Source organism: Castor canadensis, chromosome 12 (genome assembly GCF_047511655.1).
Source record: "Castor canadensis chromosome 12, mCasCan1.hap1v2, whole genome shotgun sequence".
Lineage (NCBI taxonomy): Eukaryota > Metazoa > Chordata > Mammalia > Rodentia > Castoridae > Castor > Castor canadensis.
In genome coordinates this window covers 69,653,894-69,675,236 of record NC_133397.1, presented here as the reverse complement: position 1 = coordinate 69,675,236, position 21,343 = coordinate 69,653,894, and the positions used below count along the sequence as shown (strand labels likewise).

The following is a 21,343-nucleotide window of genomic DNA, read 5'->3' as shown; positions in this document are numbered from 1 at the left end:
TCATGCCCTCAGCCTCCTAATGACAAGCATGAGACACAGCAGCATGCATGTCCACAGAAATGGACAAATAACTGGGCATTTTACATTCTGTCATTCATAGAGGAGCAGGGAAAGTGAGAATAGTGGAAACTCAAGGCTGTTTTGTTTCCTTTAAAATCTTTCTGTTATGAGATTACTATGGAGAGACAGAGGCATATAAAGTCCCTGTGGCCAACATAATTTTAACTTAGGTAAATATATAAAGCAATTTCTTCATTTTCTTATACTTTGACAGCCAGATTACACTTCACAACAAGCTTCTGTGAGTCAGAAATTTTACAAGAATCATGCATGTGTACAACTTTGAAATTGAAAATGTTTCTTTCAAAATGTTTGATGTAGCTGAACAAAGATTAAAAAAGGAAACATTGGTTTGAATGTTTTGCTTCCACAATGTGTCACCAATACTTTTCTCTGTTTCTTCAAGTGAATTTGACTAGGTGTGGATGAAAGATCAGACCAAATCACCTAAGGAGATGTCTGCATTTTTTAAATGACTGTCAGTAGCCATCTAATATCTCCATAATTCTCCTCTTGAACAAGACTTTCTTCTTTGAGGACAAAGTGCAAATTGTGAGCATCAAATACCATTTCTTGGAATGTAGAGAGTATACACATTGCTTAAAACATATCTAAAAATGACCAATGGAGCCAGACACTGGTGGCTCACTCTGATAATCTTAGCTATCTCAAAGGCAGAGATCAGCAGGATTGAAGTTTGAAGCCAGCCTGGGCAAATAGTTTGTGAGCCCCTATCTCAGAAAGACCCATCACAAAAAAAGACTGGTGGAGTGGCTCAAGGTGTAGGCCCTTAGTTCAAGCCCCAGTACCTCAAAAAAAAAAAAAATGCCCAATGGAATAGTTTTCTAACAAGTGCCAGGCTCTGCAGCAGAAGCCTTTATACCACCAACTCAAAAGTGCTATCAGCATGGAAAACAACCACCTTCTTCCTGTGATATGAAAATATACTTCTATTTGCAATAAGCACAGATAGCTTAGGCTACAATGATGTATACAGTACTTGGTATTTTAATATCCTTTGTATTTTTAAACATTTTCTGTTCGTCCTCTAAAATAGAAGTGTAAAGTAGGAATTAGAAAAATCTTGCTTCTATTTCACTATGGTTTCGATCTATTTCACTATGGTTTTCATTTGAATCAAGTTGTAATTTAGCAGCCAAATTCAGTCTATGTATCTTTCAGGTTTGAAATTCCTTCACTTTTCAGACAGAGTTCTCATGTAGTGACAACTATAAAAGGTGTCCTTAAAGACTTGTAAGTGCAAGCTAAAGAACAAGTAAGATGAGTAAGATATCTTTGGTCAGCCATAAACACAGCAATGTTACTTGTTGCCCAGCTTTATGGAGACTCCCTATTTTGAAGTGATTATTGGGTAAAAAGGGATGGTGTAAGGAAAAGAATTCTATTGCTTTACACAGACTGAGCCTTCATCTTTTTCTTTTCATGTGTACTCAGTGGTCATTTTGTTTTTAAATTCAGTAGTGTCTGAACATAATATTTTTAGTGTTTTAAGGATTACGTGAAGTTTTCTGTTTGGATGCTAATGAAGATTTTATAAGTGGTAAAGAAGAACAAAAGGCAGACAAATGTGTTATATGGAGTTTAGATCAAGAGGAAAAGCGAAATGTAATTTGCCTTCTTCACATTTAATTATTATGTAATTAACAAGCCATATGTGAAACATTCTGGCAAGGCTGCACCAGAAACTGCAAGCAACTTGGTAACAGAGTTTCTAAATAAATGTACCCTTTGTAGGAATTAAAAAAAAAAAGTTAAATGTCACTCTATTTTAATGACGTTAATTTCCATAGCTTCAGAGACAGTTATAGTAGAAGAGATGTGAGATCTTAGAGACCATACACGCTAACCTAATAGTTTTAAAGTACAGCAAACTAAATCTACAACAAGAAAGAGTAACACTGGGCATAACATTCAAGTTTCTTTCTTCCCCATCTGTATTCCTGTCCACTGCATCCATTCTTTCAAATATATTTAAGCCTCAACATTATCCTCAAAAAAATCAAAGACAGAATTAGATAGGAAAGAAGAAAAAAAAAAAAAAACAGAGCAAAGCAGAGATATTCTGATTGAGACTGATGGGAACTCACAAATCTCAGTCCCTTTCACTTCCCCAAGCTGTATTTTCAGGAATCCCTAGTTTGGTAAAATAGAGTTTGCAGCCATCTGCTTTAGTCCAAGTCATCTCATAGAATTCATCTGGAAGAAAGCCAAGTTTAAAACTGTTAAAAATTAAACATCAATACAAAAGATAAATCATAGATCAATGTAACAATATGAAAACTGCCACAAGTTTCATATTTGTGATGATTAGTCACCAAAATCAATGAGGCTGAAAATAGGCACCCTAAGGAGATCAGAAAAGGAAGACATCACAGTGTGTTGGTAGTGGTCTGGAATGAATTACCAAACAACAGGACTAATACGGGTCTTAAAATATAGTTAGTACTAAAATAAGAAAAAGGTAGCAGTGAAAGATGTAAAAGTAAGGAAAACAGCAGCAGCAATACTACTGGAACAAGGAAACAGTATTGTATCAATGAAAGTAAGTAGACTAACTAAGCTCAAATAACTAGTTTGGGAAACTGAAAGGTGAAGACAAACCCAGAAATATATCAGAGCCAGATAATTTCAAGTTAATGAGTTCTGACTTTCTCCTACAGGCTACAGGGAATTACTGAAGGCTTCTGAGTAAGATAGAAATATAATCAAAGTGTTTTAAGAATTTTATTCAGACAGTGGTGTAAAGATATTCTAGCAAAGAACAATTGGGGGAGAAAGATCAGTTAGGAAGCTATTTGCAGGTATCCAGCCATGATAACAATCAAACCCAAGTCAAAAGTTGAAAGGACAAAAATAAAGGGTCAGTTAATATAACAGCAAGCAAGATTTGAAAAGATTTAGAAGCCTACCTGTTATTCCAGGTATTGGAAACACATTCTGGATATCTATCAGAGAGTTTGCAAAGGAAATTCAGATGGCAGAAGATGACAGACCTCTAAGAGGCTTTCCTATTCTGAAGTTATAATTAAATGTAACAAATGGCTGGAATGAAGAAGACCAACCTCAAATTAAGAGGCTGAAGTACGATTATAAGAATGATGGAGATTTCAACTGGTTTAAAAGTTCTATATTCATTCTTCATATAAAGTACATCAACCATATTCACCTTCTTAACTTCCTTCTTTTACCCTCCCTCTCAGAAGGGTGGAAGGTTCATAATTATTTTTATTTACTGTGTTCAAGAGGATATTATTACATTTTAAATAGTTATTGTAAACCAATATCACAGTGTTACTTTAGAAAGTAATACATTTTTTCAGGACATATGACTTTAAAATCCCCATAATAAATGTCAAACTATACAATTCTGAGAAATTTGTAATAAGTAATTATAATGTTTTATAACATCTTAGTACATATTTTAAAATGGAGTCCCAACCTATATCTGTTTTAAACCTAACTGACACTGGATTTAAATTTGCTAAAGGAGTTACTGGATAGGGAAATGGGGTTTCCAGTGTAAACATTGCCATTAATGGCTTTGGTAGCCACATTTGATCAAGCACTCTATTTATGGCTAGATAGTCTAATGCTACAAGACTTAACAGATTCCTACAAAGAATCCTTTCACATACCCTAGTGATTCTCAAAATAAAATTTTTAAAAATTCAAATTCTCTAGTAATATCATGGCTTCATGATATTATCCCTCTCTGCATTTATTCCTTTACCTTTTCTCAGTCCCAGTACATTCACATGCTAAGTCATTTCCTACACATTCACATGCATTCACAACTCATGACTTTTCCGGCAGATGTTGCTTTTCCTTCATTTAGTTAAAAGGATTCCTCAACCTTTGTCTCAGAGAACAGCTACTCCCAGGAGGACTCCTGTGATTCACTGTTTCTACATTGTCACATTAAATAACACAATTCTGCCTTGTCTACTAGATAGTGAAATAAGCAACAATTCTGTTTCCTTCATAATTTCCAAGACAAAATAAGTAGTTACTTTTTAATGAATAATCAAATGGATTTGTTGACAAGAAAATTAGAAATAGTTAATCATGTTAGTATTATTTAGTATTTAAATACAAAGTGGGTTCAACATTTACTCAATAATGAAACAAATATTCATTTAGCACTATGGTTGGCTAAACATGATACGAAGTGGGGAACAGCTACAAAGAAGACAACAACATGACTTTGAAGACATTTAAAATATTATCAGCTACGATAAGAATTTACCAATCCACAATACGTAAATAAATATTATAAAATACATTATCAGTGAAAACAGTTGGTATTATCTGTAGGACAGGGTCATTTTTTAAATTCTGCCATTTTTTTAAAAATAAAATCAAGTAGACTAAACCATCATCAGTTACCCTCAGCTACACATCTACTAAATGTAAAAAAAAAAAAAAAAAAGATAAAATGTGTTCTAAAATACCTAGAACTGCCAGATTAAGATTAGTTAATAAAAACGAAAGCAAATACCATCTTTTGGAGAAGAGATGAAATTCATTAGGCAAAGAGAGTGCTACAAATGATAACAACCTTAAAAAAATAAAAGCAACAGCAGGATTTCATTAAATTGGTCTCATACAATTCTAAAGCTCTTGGAATTACTTGTAACAATATATTTGTCAAATAAATTTCCTTCCTACAATTTAGTTTTCTCTTCTCTAAAAGAATCATTTTCTTTCTTAGTTGTGGTTCAAAGAATATCTATTTTATTAAATTTGTTACTCTTTTTCTATATGTCTATACAAATGTGCATTTGTTAGTTCTCATCTCCTTTTCAATTATATTCTTCTCAATGCTGAGCATTTGATATTTTATCATGCATTTTGTCGATTTGAGCAAATCATATGGATGCTACCTATGTTGTTAACATATAATTTAAGAAAGGAGTCTAAATACAGCAGTATATCTAGTGACAAAAACTAAAAGTAGAATTTGATTTCAAAATACAACTCAGAAGGTATTTCATACCATTACAATAGGCACATATGAATTGCAAACTATCAAACAAAAGAGAACGAAATACAACCAGGATCACATTTCCCTTTTTTCCTAATTTTTCCACTGAGTTTTCATCATGTTATGAAAATTATTGAATTTTCTTTCATTTGAATAAACATAACTATCTCATTTAACGGTCTGCCTTTCTATGTACACAACCAACACCAAGAAAGTAAAGTGAAAGAAACCATTTAAGTGTGTCAGCACTTCATCTTTTGGGTCTCTGCACATCAAAACATGGTTTCAATATGCAGTAGATTTGGCATCACAGAACATAAAAGTAGAGAACCACATCAGTTAGCAACATTAAGAAAATTTATATTTCCTTACTGAAAACATTCTACATCTGAAAAGTAATTTTTTTTCTGTGAATCATGGATCTATACCTAAATAAAGATACCTCATCCTTTATTTTTCTCCACTGCCATGTGGGAAAGGTCTTTCTTTGCAGCTTCAATTTTAAAAGGTAGAAAAGGTCAGAAGGCACAACCTGGATTACAACAGCAGGAAAGAATGGGGGTGATGGTTAAAAGGTAGTATTTTGAAAGGCAGTAGCTGGCATTATGAGACTGTTTGAAAAGCATACTCCACAAAAGGCCCCTGAAATATGTTGCTTCAGTAAGTATCTACTAGATACCTCTTAGGTCTCTTCTATTTGCTTCTTTTTTGTCAATTTATGCCACTGCTCATAAACCTCCTCCTCCCACCCCTAGTTCTCTACGTACGTTTCTGGCTGTTGCTTTATTTGTATTCCAGGGCTGGGTTTCATCTGCTTATTCCATAAACACAAGTAATCTTCAGGGCTCTACCTTTAATCCTCTATTCTTCTCTATATTTTTCCCTGAGAAAATTCCTTTATTATGGCTCCATAATAAAACTAAATGAAGCACCGATCTCTCCCCTGAATTCTAAACTCATATCTGAAACAACCTACTAGATGTTTATTCTTATGTGTGACTTTAAGAATTGAAAAAAAAAAAACCTGAGAATGACCCTTGAATCTTTCTTTCATTTACCATTTATATTAGTCAAGTCCCATGGATTCTACCTTCTTTTTATTTTATTTTATTTTTTGTTGTTTTTTGGGAGACAAGATCTTGCTATGTAGCTCAGGCTGGCCTCAAACTCATATCCTCCTGCCTCCATCCCCACAGTGCTAGAATTACAGGCCTGTGCCACCATTCTCAGCTCTAGTTCCTTAACATTGTTTCAATTCTTTCATGAGTTTACAACTTACTACTGGTGTGTTAAATCAGACTATCATCATCTCTTGAAATCTGTATCAACTTTCTAATTCCTCTCCCTGCCCACAGACATTCCCTACCAACAGACTGTTGGGGTACTTTAACTTGCAGCCCGCCTAGCCTAAAAATCAGCTATAACTGGCATGACCCTTGGGTAACCTCATGAAGAGGAAGATAGCCTTGAAACAGGGTTGTAAAACATGGTAAACTGTCAATTAAAAGCTGTAACCTTGGACAGAGCTGTGAGAAATTGCCCATTAGAGCCATGCAAAAGTTTGGGACTGAGATGAAAGGCACCATGCAAAGATAAGCACCCATTCCTGCCTTTCTTTGTCTCCACTTGTAAATAAACTTTCCAAAACAGGACTCCCCTGCTGTTCTTATCTAAACCTTAGGTTTCTATTCCACTACTATCCCCTAATTTATGGGAGAACACATTCCTTGTAACCTGATAAGTAAACCTCTGGTGTTTCTCCAGTTCCCAATAAATAATATTACCCCACCACCAGGATGTGGCAAGATCAGGAAAATGTGACCCCAGGGGCATGAGGAATTCCTATGTGATGATGATTGATGCTTTAAAAAGTATAAGACCTGCTTAAACTTTGCTTTCAGGGTCCTTGTTGAAACCTGCTGTGTCAGGCAGATGCTCGGACCCTAGCTAGCTAGAAAATAAACCTCACCTTGTGATTCCTTTGTCTCGAGTGTCCTTTGTCCTCTCAGAAGGTGGCCAGCCTTTTACCCTAACAAGACCACAAAGATAATCAAAGTCATTCTTCAAACTATATTTAAACTAAAATGTAAAACTGATCACATCATTCACCAACTTGAATCCCTGTTCTCCCATACCATCCAAAAAATACATGTCAGTGCCCTTATTAAGTTTAGCATTTCAGTGGGAGGAAGAGGGCTTGATTAAAATAGCTCAGTTGAAATAAATACATGGAGATGAAAGGACCTGCTGGCTATGCGCTGTTAATATTATTAGCATATTGTTTGAACTCTAGCAAGGGTCATGAGGGGGGCGGTGAGTTAGGATACATTGTAAAAAATAAAAACAGAGAAGTATAAATACCATTCTTTCTATTCCTTACCCCACATGGTAAACCAAAGTTAACCATGTTTGAGAAAAAAAGTGTGAACTCACCATTTAAAAAAAAACTTTAGCATGTAGTACAAAGGTGTTATAAAATAACTAATATGGTGAGGTGTGCAGTAACTCACTTTTGTCCCATAAAAATCAATGCAACATAGGGAGATTCCTAGTATTGCTTCCATGTACATATGTATTACTTTCTAAACTGATTCTTCTCAAACTAACCTTTTCTCTAGTTCCTAGTCCCCTTCTCCTATTGGCCTCTGTTGCTTTAATGTTTCTGCATTATTTCCTTTGCATTGAAGACAGCAAATGCTATCTTTTTTTTTTTTTTTTGGGTTACCTACCTATGCTCATACCTCCCTTGTGTGCACTCACCTTATTAATGTTTATACTCTCTCTTCAACAAAATTGGAGATAAGGGAAAAACAGTTTCTGCCTGAAAGCAAGGGGGTGTGGGGGAGAGAGGGGGTGGGGTGAAAAGGAGGGGGTGGGGGTAAGGGGGGAGTAATGACCCAATCATTGTATGCACATATGAGTAAAGGAAAAGAAAAAAAAATCAATGCAATGCAAATATGCAATGTTTTTAGAGTGGATTTCTCAATAAGCCAGGAATGTGTAAGCACTTCCATCTTAAGGCCACTTTAAATGAAAATTCAATCATTTTCACCACCCCCAGCTTAAAATATCCTGTCTGTGTCTTCTATTAAAATGTGTCAGTGACCACTGCCTATTGTCAGTTCACCTTTTGGAAACTGTCTTCCACTAATATATGTTCTATTATGAAATATTAAGTTGCACAGAGATGGACCCTGAGTTCCAAATTGGCTTTTTTGACCTTTATTTTTTAAAAATTGTTAAAATTTTGAAACTACATATTAAAAACAATGAAATGAAATTTAATAGGATTTTTTACAGCACACTGGCTCAGCATGCATTTTTTTTATCACTTCCCTATAACAAGGCCAGCCACATTCCTATTTCATGTAATAGTGAAATATACATAAAATCACATGTGGCAGAGCCAAACAGGAGCAGTAAGAAGGGAATGTCTCTTATGACATCCCCATGGGTGCACTCTGGTCAGGAGGGATCTAGAGGAACACCTAATGGAGGTGACCATGATTAGATGGACAGAAAAGAACAAAGACCAGGAGCTATACTCACTGAGGATGCATCCTGGAAGCAGAAACATACAGGCCATCTCACCTCATTTGCATTTACAGTGACGACTTTGAATGACCAGTGCATAATTCACAAATCATATTTTTTCCAAAACCAAAAACATGCTGCACCAGTATTCTTGATGAACTCCACAAAGCATAATTATGACTTGGCTAAAAGAATAATATTTGACTCAAAGCCTTTTCCACATTTTACAGAGGATTTGTTTGAAAATTCATAGATTATTAATGGAAATTACTATTTGCACAATTAGGGACAATTTTCATTTGCTTATTTTTGTCAAGGAGTAAAATAAGGCTGTTATAACCAAATATGGACACATCCCACCCATACTCTTATATGTATAGGTCTCAAACCATTGGAGACTGGCAATAATTTTGAACAAAAGGGATACAATTTGAAAGGTGTTATTGCATCTTCCCCTATACAGTGAATTTGAAACAGAGCCAACTAAGTATACTGCATGGTCGTGATGGATGCATGTAAAATACAACCTTCATTTTTTAAAAGTCAATTTTTGTTCTACGAATATAAGTGTTGTATAATTACATAGAATGTAGCAGGTGCCTGTCCAGACCAAACAATGCTGAATCCCATAATAAAGTAGGTAAGAATAATGAATGCATTTTTTAAAATATGCATGTATAACTATATACATTCAGAAGAAAACAATACTGAGAGAAGGAAAGAACATATGTATACTTAATTATTAGGAGATTTGCTTTCACCAAATACCTAAAAAACAATGTCTACAAAATTTGATGAATCACATACCTGATCACATCAGCTCCAATGCTCTCTACCTTCACACTCACTGTACTACACCATGAATAAACACTCTCTGAGTATGTAAGTGAAACTGTCACCTGTATATTTTATTACTCACATCAATATCTTATAAAAGAGCAATACCTTAAGAAATACATTTTATTCATATTCTCCTTCTATCATGCATTGAGATATACACATGATTTTTAGCATCAAAAAAGACCTTGGCTTTTTAAATATAACTCCAATTTATCTATATGCAGTCTCCCAAGTAAAAAGGAAAGTGACATCATACTGCTCAACAGAGTTTCATATATTTATAACTGCTTGAGTGCAGCCAGAAGAACAACAGACTATATATCCAAAGCATTTCTTTTCATGTTACACTTTTCCATGCTTTAATACTAAATAATATTTTTGCTACAATTAGCAACAATCATATTCAAAGCTGTAGAGCTAAAATGCTAGGCAATATTTTATTTATTTATTGTTTAGAATAAACAAGGTCTACAGTCATATATTTCTGTTCTGATTATTTCTAGTTGAATACTTGTCCTCTGTCTCTGCAAACCTCTGTCAAATAACTTGTCTGTCAGGGTGAACAAGAACAAAAACTAACAAATAATTTTGCTTTTTTTTGTTTTTTTAAAACAAAAATTTGAAACTAGCAACCATAAATATCTAGGTAATTAATATTAAAAGATAGTATTATTTCAAAACATACTACAAAGCTACTGTCATCAGAAAATGTTGGCAATAATGGCACCGATAGGTTTCAGTTCTTACTGCACCCTTAAGCTTCTGTTTTCCAGGGTCACAGTCCTGCCTCAATCTAGCTTGAATCCTCCTTCTGCCCCAACCTCCAATCAGCATGAACCATAAGATCCTAACCAATCAGATCATGCTGAGTCCCACTGAGGGGTATTTAAGCTCTTGCCCCTCCTGCTTCTCTCTCTTGGCTCTCTCTGCTCTCTCCCTCTCCCACCCATCAATAAAGAATCTCTTGGCCAGATCACTCCTCTCCACGTGGTCATTTTGGGCCTACATTTCCAACAGAAAACACTTGCATATAGCTACACGCAAAAGGATGCAGCTGGAATCATACCTCACACCACATACAAAAATTAATTAAAATGATTCAAAGACAAAAATGTCAAAGTTTAAACTACAGAACTGGAAGGAGACATTCCTGTAAATATTTGCAATAGTAGATGAAGTAATAGACTCTAAAATAACACAAAGGAAAGAAACCAAAGAAAAAATAGATAAATTGGATTTCATCAAAAGTAACAATTTTTGTGCTAGAAAAAAAAATCCATGCTGGAAGAAAGAATTTGAAAAATCAGAGTTTAATATCCAGAATGCATAAAGAAATACTAAAACTCAATAATTAAAACATAAATTGCTCAGTTAAAGTGGGCAAAGAATTTAAATAGACACTTTTCTAAAGAAGACCTTCAATAGCCACCAAGCACATGAAAACATACTTAACATCAACAGTCAGTAAGCAAATGAAGACCAAGATAATGAAAAGAGGGATGGTGGAGCACAGTTGTAATTCTAGCTACTTGGAGACTGAGGCAGGAGGATCAGATTACAAATTCAAGGCCAGCCTTACCAACACAGGGAAGCCTTGTCTCAAAATAAAATATAAAAGGGCTGGAAATGTAATTCAGTAGTACAATGATGCCTAGCATGCATGAGGTCCCAGGTTGGATCTCCAGGACTGCAAAAGCAAACAAACAAAACAAAACAAAAATGTGATACCACTATACTGGTAGCTATAATTACAAAGATGAGAAATAGCACATTAGCAAAAGTGTAGAGTCACTAGAATCTTCATATTGAAAGCCATGAAAGAAAGATGACACAGGAGCTTCAAAAAACAGTGTGGTAGTTGTTCAAGAAATTAAACAAAGAGTTGCCAAGTAACTAAATAATTCAATTCCTAAGTGTATACCTAAGAGAAATAAAACATTAATTCACCAAAATCATATGTACTATTGTTCATAAGAGCATTATTCATAATACATAAAAACTGGAAATACCCAAATGTCTATCAACAGGTGCACAGAAAAACAAATTGTGGTATATCTAGGCAATGGCATATTATTCAGGCATAAAAAGAAATGAAGTACAGATAAGCACCACAGATTAGCCTTGAAAACAGTGTGCTATGGGAAAGAAGGTAGATACAAAAAGTAACATACTGTATGGTTTCCCCTTATATAATATAAAATATCCATGATAGGTAGATATGTAGAAATACTGTGCAGATTAGTGGAGCTGAAGGAAGAGGAAAATGAATAGTGCCTGTTAATGAGTACAGGGGTTCATTTGGGAATGAGGAAAATGTTCTCTAATTAGATCATGGGTATGATTCCATAACTTTTCAAATGCTCTGAAAAACATGTACACTTTAAAAAACAAGCTTTATGGTGTGTTAATAAAAAATAAAATAAATAAAAATGACTTAGAAAAATGAAAATGAAACAATTAGTATTAAAATGATAACACTGTAACACTAGGTGAAACCTGGGATGCTCTTCAGGAATGGATAAGAATGCACAGTCCAAAGTCAGAGTAGATATAGTTAGTTCATGATAAGCATTATTTAAACTGGGGCACTTGCAGGATACAGTACTCCTCACTCATTTCATTCTAGATATTCAGATTATTTTGTACTTAGTATTTTTACACCATATTCATATCCTATCCTCAGGAGCTGAGAAATTTAACAAGTCTACTCTTCCTAGAAAAAAGACATTCTCTCACCTTTGTAATATCTATCCTTTTCATTTCTTAAACAAGAATAGTATAAAAGACAAAAATCACATCTTCTACCCAACATATACTTGCTGCATTCTCATATTTATAGCAATCTCAAATAAAGCCAATTTCGGTGATAGTTTTTTTTCATGTTGGGGATCAAACTCAGGGGCTCACCCATGTTAAGCAGGACTCTACCACTGAGCTATACCACTAATTGTCAATGACACATTTATAGTTATTTAAAACCAGATTCTTCCAAGATTATTTCATATTTTAAGTGTATGGACATTTTCATCTTAACCATTCACAGAATCACCCTCCTCTTTCTCTTTCTTTCTCATAACCAAACACCTGCTGATATAGCTGACACTCAACCTCTCACACTCTGTGAAGACAAACTTCTACTCCCTTGCAATCTATCTCCTTCAATCTCCATTTCAGTGAATTCTGATTTCAAAGGGTGTTAATGACCTCTTAATTACTAAAGCTAATGGGTTTTCCTCAGTTTGGATACTAATTTACTTCTCTGAGGTATGTGAATACTGTCAAAAAACTTTCTCCAAACCAGCATTTTCTCTTTCAAAAAAATTGTCATTGTTTTAAGAGTCAAAAAATTCCTATAGTCAATCTTCTGCAACTGTTTTGGTCCTAAGGCACAAAAGTTTCCTCAAAGTAGTGAGTCAGACATAGGAGCCATCAGAAATATATACCTCAAATGTAGTTATTTCCTAATCACAGGCAAACTAACTTCTCAGAGTTCCAGCTTTGTTTTTTTCTTCTGTAAGTTGGGTATTAAAGTGATGTAAGATGGATATGGCTATAAATTTCTTAGCTATGGCCTAGCACATAAGCAATACTTTTTATTATAATTAGCATTTTTTAATTTTTCATCACTATCATCATAATCACTAGTATCATACTTTTTCTTATAACAATCAACTATAAACTCTTCCCAGCTCTGTTCTCTTTTCCAAGCTCCACTGTAACCTGTTAGACAGAGATACTTGATGTCTGCCTACTTCTGCCCACTCTCAGTCTCTCAAGACTGAAATTCATCTTCTCTGTCAGTAACTATTTAACACTGCGACTTCATGGATGACATCCTTGACCTTCCAGGTAAAAGATATCAAAGCCAGATGTCAGTTTTGACTCTTTCCAAATATAAGGATGGATTTTTTCCCCAAATTTATCTAAATATCTCTCTGCAACATTTCCTGGGTCTATCTCCTGTCCTCCATTTCCAAAGGGAAATAAGGCCAGGCCTTCATTGTCTCTCACTTACATCGTGGTTCCCAAAATCCAGATCCTTGAAACCAATCCAAGTCTATCAAATCATAATCTGCAAGGAGTAAGGCTTGGGGATCAGCCCTATTGAAAAGTTCCCCAAGGATTCACATAAACTGTTAGATTTTTTTAAAAACAATGGCATATACACATAAAAGTCTCTCATCCATCACTTTCTAAGCACCTATAAAAATGGGTGCTCAGTGTATGAAATTCAAAGATTAAACCTTTGAGCATCTAACAATTTAACAATGCAGGAAAGAGGGAGATTGATGGAGGCAGGGAAGACATAGAATGAAAGGGAGAAAGTACACAAGTATCTATTTAATACTTCTAGCATGTTAAACAAAGTGAGGCAGATTAAAAGGATCTACCTCTCCTGTGGACACTGGGGCAGGAGTTAAGCATTGTTACAGCATTATTAAATAGTGTTAAATCACTGTTAATGTTAACGATAAGCACGTACTCCTTCTAATGTTCATTTATTCCTTTAAACAAGGTTAGGGGATGAGGTGATTTGGCTATTAGATGGCTATTAGACCCTTCTCTGGTGCCCTTGGCTACTTTGAACAAAGGACTGTCAGATGCAATGATTTATACCCAGGCCAGAGAGAGAGCACTTTTTCAAGAAGGCCTGTGAGTGGTGCAAACACAGTCCTTCATTTGCACAAGGAAATGTATCATGATTTGTGACAGCACAATCCTTCACTTACATAGAGGTCTGCCATGATCGGTGCAGACATCCTTGTCAACACCCCCTTTCTGGCTATATAAGCAGGCTGTTTGTCTCACTTTGTAATCCAGTCAGAAGACATCCTCCAATGCTGTCTTATACTGGAAATGGGTGAAATAAAAGTTTCTCTGGAGTGGCCTTATTTTGCCCACTTTTGAACTTTATCTTCAATAGATCAGACTGAGGTGGCAACATAAACAGAGGATGGCAGAAGCAGCACCAGATCTATAATGGCAGTGGCAAACACAAAAACAGCCACTACACTGGCAGCAACAGCTGCAAAAGTGGCAGTAGCAATAAGAGGGAAGCTGGAGTTCCAGAGACTGGCCAGGGAAGAAGCAATGGGAAGCATGAGCGACAGATACAATGAGGGTCATGGACAGCTAAAGATGAGAAACTGTAGGCACAGGGCACTGAATGAGTCCCTAAGAGCCATCAAGGCCTATGGGTCAAGGTCTCAGACACTCTAGGTATGAGAGCTTTAACACTGCTATAGGGCTAAGGGTCCCAGAACCTGAGGCCTGTATGAGAGCTATAACACTAGAAGGTGCCACCTCTTGCTGTGGCAGCTGCTAGAAGCAGAGGATGACAATATCTGCCAAGTGCCAAAGGTTACTGGTGGCTAAACCCCAGAGCAATAAGCTTCTGATATGCATGCCTACAGTCCCAGTCTCTGGCTTCTAAATTCTGGAGCAATAATAGGCCCCTTGCTGTCAGGGTTTGGATATATAAGACTCTGGGTCTTCCTGTCCAGCCCCTATGCAATGGGTACTTATAGGACCAGAACTGCCAATACTAGAAGAGCTGCTCCTTTCTTATCTACAATTCCTATCTGGGAAGAGCAAAAGGACCCCTAGCCAGCTGACTTTTAGCAAAAGCATCGACAATTAGAATTAATTTTCTCCTTAGTTTGGCATTCAAAGCATCCACTGTCAGAGACTTCATGTTTATTCACCATACAAACCCCAATGAAAAGAAATAGTTCCCACAGTTTGCATGCACATCTATATCTTTCTCCATACAAATTTTGGTACAGCTTGCTCTCTGGATAGATCATCCTCCCACAAACTATATCATTTCCTTGTGTCCAAATCCTTGTCATCTTTCATGTTCCATCTAATCTCTTCCTGGTTCCCCAAATGGGAAATCAGTTCTTCCTTTGCGTTTCTACTGCTCTATATGGAACTGTCTTCTTCCTCATATAATTAATATCTTATGCTTGCAAATTTTCAGATTACATCACAAGTCCCTTTAAGGCACTAAGAGATATCATTGAGTCTTCCAAGACCTACTCTATACCATAAACACATTTAATCAACGAACATAGAAAGATTAATAGACAGCTAATACTTTCATGAAACCTGAATTCTGGTACCTATTAGATTTATCAGATCAGATATTCACTAAAATGACACTATTAATATAAAATTATAGTTATTAGAGTTAATAACTAGACTTAATAATGAAACACACAATCAGGTTTATACCATAAATTGGCTGAATAAGTCAGCATAATAGTGTTACCACATTCAGTAGTGAGTTTATAACAATTGTGTACATGTTTAGTTGTGAATGAAGCTTTTACTGGCTTAGGACACTATCTAAACATACCAAGATTATTACCAAAATTTCTTGAGAAAAAACTATATAGGAAAAAGTAACCATATTCTGGCCTGGAATGTGGGAAGGTCTCTGTGTAAATGTTTATTCATATATCTATCCTCATATGTGTACACTGCAGAGTATGTACAATACTGTGAAGTGAACATCACATTCAAAAACAAAGTAACCAAACAAAATCAAGCCCAACCCTCACTCAAAAAATCCTACGCACAGCTATTGCATTGCCCTGAAAGTTTTCACTTAATTAGGTTCAGTACCAAGTGGTACTGACACAGTAGTAGGTGTCAGCACAATTTTAGGAGGGTAATGCTGTGTCAACACAGCTGCAGAGCAGCCAATTCATCTGTACACTTGAACCTAGGGCGAAAGAAATGAATTATATGATGGATTTTAGATTCACACCAGTTCATATGGATTAGGCCATCATAAGAAGAAACATTATTTTGAAAGCAAAAGACAGCCAAAACTAAAGAAGTTAGTTTTCCAAGGGCTTAATATGTTCCATAAGAGTCCTTCATATATAGTAAGTGGTTAGCATTTTAGGTTAGAAAATACAAATGAATTCACTGGAAAGGCAATCAATTTAAATATGCAAATTAGAAACATAGGTCATTTTTTAAGGTACAGATATCTACTAGGTGAATTAAATTTAATTGTAAAATGTGTACTGATACTAGCTCCATGATTCACTCATGGATGCTTGCTTAAATCCGACAATCAGAGCTCACCCATCACATTCTGTTCCCAGTTTCCGAAACAAAGTGCTTCTCACTGATAATCACCAAAGACAATGCAGACCAAGAAAATAAATGCACACATAAAAATTAAAAGGTATACCTGAGTCCCTGAACATTCCTTTCAGGTGAAGGTTTTATGTTACAAAGGAAAGGAAACACAAGGATAATTCAGCAATTATTTAAATTTATCTATCAAGGGTTATTGTGAGCATAATAAACAAGCACACACATTAAAAAACCTGTTATTCACTTCCACAGACAGTGAAAAATAAATGAGCTTGAATTCTAGAAACTGAATTGTGGGTTAGAGATGAAAAGGAGCTCCTTGACAGTGAGTACTGTTAGGTTCTAAAACAGCCTGCCCTATTCTACAGCCTATTGGCTGTAGAATTTCCTTTTCTTAAGATCAATAATAATTAGAAATTTTTCATTCATATAGGGTATCTTTACCCAGGAGAGAGAAAGTTATATAAATTCAGTGAAGCCCAATGTCCTTCTAATATTCTTATACATGTTAAAATTAGGTCGGTCGAAGAAATCTTTTATTACCTGCCTCTAATAAAAATGTTCATTCCCAAACACTGCTTAACTATGTAATAATCCTGAACCAATCTACAAGACATGTATTATTTTCCCTAGCTTCTGGATTTAAAGATTGAGGTTCAAAGACAGATTACAGAACTCAAGGAAGGAAGTACTTTAAGCTGGGTTTCACTAGCCCTAAATCCCATCTCAGTGCTCTGTTTTACATATCAGAAAACAAGTGTTAAACACTTGGCTTTCTTTACAAGGCAGCTGCATTTTAGAGATGCAATCTTGAGCCCTAGAACCTTCTAAACACATACCAATTACACATCATTTAAATGCTCAATTTGCACATAACAACATTACTAGAATACATCAGGGGACTGCTTTAAATTCAACAAACAACTAGAAGCTCTGATCACCACCATCATATCATCATCGTATTTGATGATGCACTAGTCAAAAAGGACAGCCACACCTTCTGCTTTTCAAATGCGTCGTAAACCAAGACCAAAACCACTAGCCTGGGTCAGTAGACAGAATGGTGCATTCTGCTAGAGAGGTCAAGGTCAAAGCTATAAATATTCTATGAACCAGATAGATTTACAAGGAGAAAATCCTCTGATCTTCTATAAGGGCTCATTTCTAAAGCTGCCCAGGTACAAAGTAAATGCATGAAAACTTGTCAATGGTAACAGGACAGATAAAATGGAAGAATAGACATGGCTCAATATAAATCCATCATTATTACTAGAAAAATAAATTCCACAACCTATTGCATTGATGCTAGGTAAGCAGAATGTTCTTGTTAGGTAGTCATAAAAATAAAGAAATGATAAATTAATATACAAGAAATGATAAATTAATATACAAGCAAGGCCTATAGTTACAATCTCTCTAAAAGTTGAGATTAATATGTATTGATAATAATTTCATTCACAAAAGGGACCTTTCCAAAACTTGTAATGGACCCATTTACAAAGCAGAATGGTATCACAGCCAGTGAACTTCCTAAATTTCAATGAGAAATTAAATTCTCTTTTTCCACATTTGTTAACTTATTGAGCTTGGTCTCCTTTCTCTGAATAAGGAGTAGCATGAGCTCTTCCTTCACTTAAGGTCAGTGGGAAATAGTAAGTAGTATATGACGTGATCCCTAATCATATTTCTATGAGCTATCTCCTTAGTAAGGATTACATTAATTAACATTGGTACAAGCTCGTACGGAATACTATTACCAAGTGGCAATACCACATATGTAAGAATAAGGAAGTCAATGTTCTCCCCAGAATTCTGTCCATGATACAAAATATGATTTGGTATAATAAATCTGTTTCTTGCATGAAATTTTTTAATAGTATTTGAGAATAAAATTATATATTCAGACACAACTTAAAATGAAATAAAGCTATTGAAATGTGAAAACACACAGGAAATTTCTTACACAAGAAGGTTAATTCCTTCTTCTAAATTAGTAGCAAACCCATATTAGTTATAGAAACTTGCAATATGAAAGGGGCTTTTGAAGTAACTTTTCTGCTTAATGGGATGTCAGTTTCAGTCCCACCTGTCCCTCCCTAAACTCAGTACCAGTTCAGAGGGACACATATTAAGGAAGGACCCAAAGTCTAAATGTGCCAAGAAAGAACTGTGTTGTTGTTGGTTTTTGTTTTTGTTTGTTTGCTTTGTCACTTACACAACTCAAAGAATAGTACTGCTTACCTCCCAGTTTGCATACAAAAAATATGACTCACAAAGGAACATTAAGTAAGGCAAAATAAGTGCTAAACCATGAGATTCGTAATCCCTCCAAAACTGTTACCTGCTGGGTGACACTGGCCTCAGCCTGTATTGGGCTCTTGAGTTTTTCATCTCTAAAATAAGAAAATCCAATTAAATGCTTCTTATAGCCTTTAAAACACTCTTGATACCAAATATCAATAGATTTACTATTCACTGTACTCTTTTGGACAAGATACAGAAAATTCAAAAGAAAAGAAAAAAAATAAGAAAACTAAGATGATGGAAATAATACCATTTTGCTCCTAGCTGCAATAAGCAAAATAATCCCCATTTTGAGAACAGAACTCATAGGTAATGTCTAACACAATTTGATGTTCAGTACGAAGTGGCTTGAAAATATTTAATGGTCTATTTTTTACTTTGTATATGGCTGTTTTTATAGGAATCTTAACAATCTAAAAAAAATCATATCTAAAATCATTGGACTATTTGTAACATACTCTGCCCTGGCAATAGGTATGATAGATCTACCTTAATAATTACACATGTCAGTTCCACTGAAAGATAACCACAAGAATTATCCCTGGGTTGCTATCAGTCTTCTCTGTAATATGGTGTTTGAAGTTATACTGTAACTTTATGAAGCGTACACTCTCTCATAATGTCCAGTACCTCTCTACATATTCCCCTAAACAATCTGTGTGTGTGTGTGTGTGTGTGTGTGTGTGTGTGTGTGTGTGTGTAAGAGAGAGAGAGAGAGAGAGAGATACCAGGAAGTACCACTAGAGCACTAGCCAAGTGTTCTACCACTTGAGCTACACCCCTAGTCCTTTGTTTTTGTTTTTTGGGGTTTTGGGGGGTTTTTTTGAATTTCGTTTTTGAGATAAGGACTCAATAATTTTGCCCATGCTGGCCTCAAACTCATGATTCTTCTGCCTCCACCTCCCAAGTAGCTGGGATTACTAGTATGTACACACCAAGAGGCCAAGTTCTCTAAACAGTCTTAAAGGAGACATTTCTATCAATTAATGCAAACTAACCTTGAGTGATTTTCTTCAAATTATGCTGTGAAGTCCTTTTGTCTCAATATATATAGGAGGCTAGTGATGTTGTCTTCAATATATATTTGAACCATTCAAATAAAGGTTATTATACCAAAAACAAGGGGTGGGGCGGAGGGCCATGTACCAGCAGGCACTGGGTTATAAAAAGAGGCCAGTATATGAATGATAAGCAGCTTTCCATTCTCCTTTACTAAATATAGCAAAAGCTTTACATTATCATGGTCATTACTTTGAAAAATGAACCTAGCAAATCTAGTAAAACCACTCAATAACCAAAACCTATTTGTAATGTACGCTGACAAATAATATATCAGTATAGACACTGCTACAAGAACAAGTTGTTAAGTTTTATCATTTTCTGATGTAATAACAAACTTCATTATTTAAATATTCCTTATTCATTGACTCATTATGGTATAGCCTTGAGTAGTCTCTGAACAGAAGATTCCCTAATTCTTTGTGCCCCACATGGAAGCACGCAGGCAAGACATGGGTACAGTAAGGGAAGAAATGGAGTTTATTAAAGGTTATAGATGAACCTACAAAGTGTCATGCTGGGCCAGGTATGAGGCAGAAGCAGAGAGAGAAAAAGGGCCCTCTTCCTATTTCCACCTTTAAAACCTATGCTAACCTCTGGGAGAGGATAACCTTGTAATTCCCTACCACCAATAATCAATGAGTGGGAAGGAGTTTGGGCAGCTAGCTTCTGGGCCAGGGTATGATGGTTTGAGTTGCCTGTGGGGCTAGGGCTTGCATAATCTGTACATATTTGCAATAAAAAAGAAGGCTCAAAGAAAGAGAAGCATGTTCATTCTGAAATACAGTGCTAAATCATGTATGTTTTAAGTGTCCTAAACTTTTCCTACCTTAGCCTGCCTAAATTATCTAGTTACCATAGATTCCATGTTCTCTATTCATCCACATTTTAGGCAATGAAACTGTGGTTAATATACACAAGTCTTTAGGTAGAGTGAGAGGTCACATTAGTCCTTGGCAGCAGAACTGAGCTCCAATCGCCACTCTTCCACCTGTCAGGTGGTGGTCTGTGGTTTAAGTAGTTTTCCTGTCTGTGTCTCAGTTTACTCATGCTGCAAAGACTAAAGGCGCTATGTAGTGATGCTGCATGGTCAGGATTCAAATAATGTTAGAACCCTAACCTTGTTCACAATGGCACTAATTTCCCCAGCAAAGAGTAATGTGTACTTGCAGCACATAGATCATCTCCCCCTGAAAACATCCTAGGTTACAATGTGCCCCCAGTGGAAGACTGCATCTAATGCCTGGTTAGTTTGGGGTCCAATGATCTAACTTCTTTATCTCAAAAGAATAGCTCTGAGAAGCCATTACAGCTCCTAAATTCCCACTGAGAACAGCCATTTAAGGGGAAAACTGAGATTTTAACAATTTTTTAATGTTGAGATATAGGGACCTGAAGAAAAATGCCACCTCCCTGATAAACAAC

The 21,343-nt window shown here is 35.6% G+C and overlaps 1 protein-coding gene across 5 annotated transcripts in view; it reads right to left on the bottom strand.

The window, feature by feature from the left end:
- Nucleotides 1–21,343, bottom strand: part of Ctnna2 (catenin alpha 2) — a 1,077,131-nt gene that overhangs the window by 1,024,840 nt on the left and 30,948 nt on the right. Inside the window, exon 2 of one of the 5 annotated variants that reach the window (XM_074050081.1) lies at nt 7,035–7,094. The exons of the other annotated variants lie outside the window; for them this stretch is intronic. The gene's annotated coding sequence lies outside the window, so the exon portion shown is untranslated. The remainder of the gene's footprint in view (nt 1–7,034; nt 7,095–21,343) is intronic. 5 annotated transcript variants of the gene reach the window in all.